This window comes from Crocuta crocuta, unplaced genomic scaffold (assembly GCF_008692635.1).
Source record: "Crocuta crocuta isolate KB4526 unplaced genomic scaffold, BGI_CrCroc_1.0 scaffold831, whole genome shotgun sequence".
Lineage (NCBI taxonomy): Eukaryota > Metazoa > Chordata > Mammalia > Carnivora > Hyaenidae > Crocuta > Crocuta crocuta.
Window position 1 is genome coordinate 1376985 of NW_027531990.1, and position 6028 is coordinate 1383012.

A 6028-nucleotide genomic window follows, 5' to 3' on the forward strand; every position below is an offset into this window, starting at 1 on the left:
TTTCTTCCTGACAATTCTTCCATTTTTCATTCACGATTTTCATTAGGTACTTAACCTAATGGCACTTGGTTTATTGTCATGGATGTCCTTTAGTCCCCTTAACGTCTGTTTTACCTCTTGACTTGGTTACATGGGCTACTTGAAAGCAGAGTATGGGTCTTATCTATCTTTGTAAATTCTTCGGCAAGAAGATTGTATCTGTCATAAAAACAAATGTGCTGATGATATTTCTGAAGTAAACTGAAAGGCTTTAAGGATTCTTTGCAGGTTTGGATGGCAGGAGACATCTGTGTTTGGTATGCCCAGTCCCAGTTTTTATGAAGTTGTATATGATCACCAATAATGACAGTAGCCCCGTGTATTAAATCCAGGGAAGATCTGCCAAAACCTGGGCAGAATTTCTCCCCACTGCGTTATTAGTGAGGACATAGTGAGTAACGCCTTCCTAAACTCTCTCGACTAGAATACGCCAGAAGCCACCACAGAGGTGGGGAAATACTGACACTCCCTCCACTCTCTGCACCTAATTTTAGGATTCTTAGGTCTATATGGATCATAAAAGGGGCTCATAGTCCCCAGCAGCATGAAACTATCTGGTGAACCAAACCAAATCTGATAATTGCCCTTTTTTGGCCCCCTGACCTCTTGGTCCCCTGATGCTTTCTCTCTCTTCACATTCACTCAGAGATACCCAGCATAAAAAGGGCCTAGAGCATGTAGCATTTTTTTAGTTTATTTATTTGGAGAAAGACAGGGCACCAGCAGGGGTCAGGCAGAGAGAGAGAGAAGGAGAAAGAGAATCCTAAGCAGACTCACACTGTCAGCACAGACCCTGATGTGGGACTCCATCTCACAGTTTGTGATCTCCTGACCTGAACCAAAATCAGACATGAACCTGAGTCAGACACTTAATCGACTAAGCCACCCAGGTGCCCCAAGCATGTAGCATTTTAAGATGCTTAACTACATTTTTAAAAAAGCATTATATTATTAATTTCACCTAAGAAATTATCAAATATTTTAAGGCTAGCATTCTACAGTGATGTGGATACAGCAAGGGAGGCATTCTAATTTTTTTTAATGTTTTATTTATTTTTGAGAAAGAGAGAGAGAGAGAGAGAGAGAGGCAGCATGAGCAGGGGAGGGTCAGAGAGAGAGGAAGATACATAATCCGAAGTAGGCTCCAGGCTCTGAGCTGTCAGCACAGAGCCTGGAGCGGGTCTCCAACCGACCAACCGTGAGATCATGACCTGAGCCAAAGTCGGATGCTTAACTGACTGAGCCAACCAGGCGCCCCAAGGTAGGCATTCTAATGTACTGCAAGTGGGAATGTAAACTGTTACAACCTTCCTAGAAAACAATTTGCAACATGAATCCAAAGATTTTAAAACAGACATACTCTTGGACCCAGGAAACTGCGTTCTGTGAATCATTCCTAAGAAACAGATACATGAATGAAGATTTAAGGCCACTATTTCTGAGAGAGTATACGGAGACGATAAAGAAGAGAGGTTTCTAGAATGTACAGTTGCTGGATGCACAAGAGGAAAGAAGAGCCAAGAGAGGGTAGGATAGAGGACCTCAGATAACGCAATGCACTGGAAGTCAATGGAGGAGAAAGATTTGATAAGTCATGGTGGTCAAATGCTAAACACTAAAATAGGGCCAAAGGGGCACCTGGGTGGCTCAGTCAGTTAAGCATCCATCTTCAGCCTAGGTCATGATCTCACTGTTCCTCAGTTCGAGCCTCGTGTCAAGTTCTCTGTGCCGACAGCTCAGAACCTGGAGCCAGTTTCAGATTCTCTCTCTCTCTCTATCTCCCTGCCTTCCCACCACTCACACTGTCTCTCTCTCAAAAATAAATAAACATTTTTTTAAAATGGGGCCCAAAAGGACAAAGACTCAATTCAGACCACTACATTCAGTTATTAAATAAAACAGTAACTAATAAATTTATTTGTAAAGAGATTGTTGTTTGCAGGACAATTTTAATTGAGGGCAATTTCACAAGGGGCTATGGTGTAAGTCAGTGAGCGGTCAAGAGTAAGGGTTATCAGACATAAGCTATAGTCCTACATCCCTGACAGTGAGGAATGTGACCAACAAATATTTAGGGGGAATCTTCTCTGGGTGGGGAGAGGGTAGTGAAAAACAAAGGTAAATGGAATCCAACTCTTGTCCTCAAGGAGTTTCAAGTCTGCTAAATCTCTTGGGAACTGGCCCCTATAGGCACTGTTTTACAGTAGCCTCCTTCGAGGCCTCAGATTTTAAGGCCCTCCACTCGTCCCCACCCCTAATAGGGAATACACTTATCACAATCTTCAAGATTCTCTCTAGTGGTCTTCTAACTCATTGCTGCCTGCACTTGCAGAATTTCTATCCCAGCTCTTTAAATAATTGCTATGTCTTGGGCAAAGGAAAAGGAAAAGTCCGTTGTTTTGGATGTCTTGGGTTGCTATGACACCTTAAATTAATAAGCAATGACTGTAAATCTATGGTTTTCCCTTCTTTAAGAAATCAGCCAATTAATCTCCCTGGTCTGAATTATTTACACTGTGGTGGAAGCGAATTTAATGTCCCTGCCAAGTCAGGTGAGGTGATGTGACAGAGCCTGGCATGAGGTTTATTTGCTTTTCGGAGAGGCAGCAATGATTTCTCAAGGGCCAATCCCACTCTCCCCCAGGAGTCCCCCAGGACTCCTCCAATCAATGATTTGCACTTCAGTGATGATAGGGTGATCGCTAGACTTGGGTCAATAAATCAAAGGGATGCCACTGGCCGATTGGAAATACATACTCAGGTAGAAATTCATTCAGGAGACCCTGTGGATGGTCAGGTTGTTAAATGCAAAATACTGTTCCAACTCACACATAAGAGAAACAGGAGCAGACATGATAGCTCCTCTGATTCAAGCAGCTGTTGTGGAAAAAAACTGTGGAGAGTATTTAACTTAGGGGAGTAAAGGTCATGCAAGGTTAAAAACCAGCTTACATTCTAAGGAAGAAAGCCGTGAGGCTAATCCTGATCAGTTGACAGCGAGTGTGGAAAAGAATGATTCAGTGTCATTGAAGAATCTTTGAATCATGATGTCTGTGCTTTGCTCTTCCTTTTCGGTGCTATTGGGAGCAACTTTCTGTGGTCATCTGAGCCATCTGTCTGCTGTTTCTTGGAGACCAGCCCTTGCACTCTTTCTATTCCTTCTATATGTGTTTTGTTGTATAGTGATAGGTTTCACATAAAGGCTGATGGACTTACTTAATTGCTGATTATGTTATCTCCCTTATTATTCTTTTTTAATCTTCAGAGCTTGACAAGCAGACAGACACCATTATCAGTTATTCCTTTGCCATTCAAGGTCTATTGTTACCATTGCTAGAAAACACTTTAAAAGCAGCGTCCTGAATAAATAAGATAACAAACTGGTGGTTGCCAGAGGGGAGGGGTGAGGGGATGGGCAAAATCGGTGAAGGGGATTAAGAGGTACAAACTTCTAGTTATAAAATAAATAAGTCAGGGGACACCCGAGTGGCTCAGTTGGCTAAGCGTCCAACTCTTGATTCCAGCTGAGGTCATGGTCTCACCATTCGTTAGTCTGAGCCCCAAGTGGGGATCTGCATGGACAGTGCAGAGCCTGCTTGGCATTCTCTTTCTCCCTTTCTCTCTTCCCTTCCCCTTCTCTCTATCTCTCAAAATAAATAAATAAACTTTAAAATAAATAAGTCAGGAAGATGAACAGTACAGCACAGGAAGTAGAATCAATGATACTAGAGTAGCTGTGTGGTGACAGATGGTGACTGCACTTATCATGGTGACATTTCATAATGTATATAAATGCCAAATCACTGCGTTGTATGCCTAAAACTCATATAATATTGTCTGCCAACCAACCGTACTTCAATTAAAGATAAGAAAATGAAAAATAAATAAAAGAAGGTTCGTAGTTGTTTCTAATTGCTATGGTCATTACAGGTTTCAGTAAATAACTTTTGGACCCATTCTTCCCCATACTTTCTCTCCCTTTTGTTCTTTCTGACCTTCTTTCTTTCCTTCCACCTTTCCTTCATCTCTTTCTTCAACAAAAGTCTACCTTGCATTATTTGTTTAGGGTGCTAAATGCTGTACATATAGGGATATCAAGAAACCGTTTTGACTGATACTTAGGGTACTGGAAGTCAGCTGGGGATGAAGCCATGACACTTGTGATTCCCTGTTCAGGGGTGAGTGCCTCAAAAGGATGAGTAGATTAGAGTGTGAAATAGAGGTTGCTAAACAGGTCTGTGGATAAATGAGAGCCTTTATTAAAGAAATGATATCAGGGCTCCTGCACAGCTCAGTCTGTTAACGGTCCGACTCTTGGTTTGGGCTCAGGTCACGATCTCACAGTTTGTGAGTTCGAACCCCACAATGGGCTCCATGCTGACAGTGTGGAGCCTGCTTGGGATCTTCTGTCTTCCAATCTTTCTGCCCCTCCCATGCTCATGCTTTCTCTCTCTCTCTCTCTCTCTCAAAATCAATAAACTTTAAAAAAAAAAAAAAAGGAGTTTTAGCTTTTAAAAAAGGCAAAATAACATTTAAACTGAGACCTGAAAAATAAATGTGCCATATTTATATGTGATTATATGTGATTTGAGTCAGGATGAATGCTGTTCCCATATTACTCTGAGTCCCTTGGCACCTCCATTTCTCCCTTTTGAAAGAAAAACCCTATACCCTTTATCGTCTCATGTGCTTGTTAGAATACTTTAAGACTAAGGGGGGATTCAAGGGTTTGGAAAGGATACCATTAACAATATTTTTGGTTTTGTTTTTATAAACAGCAAATATATAGTTAGTTCAAACTGAGTGTCTGGAAGTTGCTTATAACAAGATTCATTGGTTCATAAACCCTGAGGAATCTCTATGAGAAAAAGATCCGATAAGTCACAATGGACCTGAACACAAAAATAATTGATCAGCAAGAGAATAAATTCCAGTAAACACAAGTTAACTTACCTTTCAGAAAAAAATAATGTCTATTACTATACCATACAAGCTCCTTAGAGAAATAAATGGGCTCTGAATTTTTAGGAAGCCAATTTTACAAAATCACTGGTGGCACATGGACTTGAGGCCTCTGTTCAACTAGGAGCTCCATAGGAAGAGGGTGAATAAAGTTCCCAATGACTGGGCAGCCCCAGGGGACAACGGGGGCACGAGGTGGAGGTGAGGGGGCGCTCATTAGCACAGAATGATGGTTTTAGATTCAGAGCATTCTCCAAGGAAGCAATTCCTTGTCCGCTTCCAAATCCTGGCTCTGAACACTCAATTCCTTTTCTCATAATTAACTTCCCTACAAAAGTGGCATCTTAATAAGTGTTTGAAAAATGAAAAAGCTGTATAAGAAGAGTAACAGCAATTGGAAGCCACATCATTTTATTAATAAGGAAACCCTGCATGTGTTTCTCTATATTTCTTTACTTTTCGGAAATTTTTAAAGCAAAGCACAGGGCACATACATTTACTGAGGATCGAGATGTGCTTTGAGGAAAAGATAAAACCTGAAATTCAGAGCAACTGATAAAATTTTAAGACCACATCAGTAAATCTAAAGTTGAAATTTATCTCACTCCTATCCTCTAACCCAGAGCTTCCCAAACTTTTTCAGTTCATGGCATTCTTTGTATCAAGTAATTTTTTTCATAGCATCTCTAGGGCAAACAGCTCTATTTATTAAATAGTTTCAAACTGCTTAATAGGTTGGTATATCCTAGCAAATTTGTCACTTTTTGAGAAACGAGGATGGGTAGACTCAAAGAAAATATTTTTATTTCAATTCTTAAATAACCAAATAGCATATTGGTGGGATATGTGTGCCTGTTTTCCCCCACAAATTTTTCAAGTTGGACTCCATCACTTGCCTCCTGGCTTCTTGTGGCACGTTGCTTTCTGTGGGGCACTAGGTTTTTTTCCCTCTCATATACCTAAAAGTATGCCTGGTACAAAGAGAGTGCTCAAAAAATATTTATTAAATGAATCAACAGAAACACTG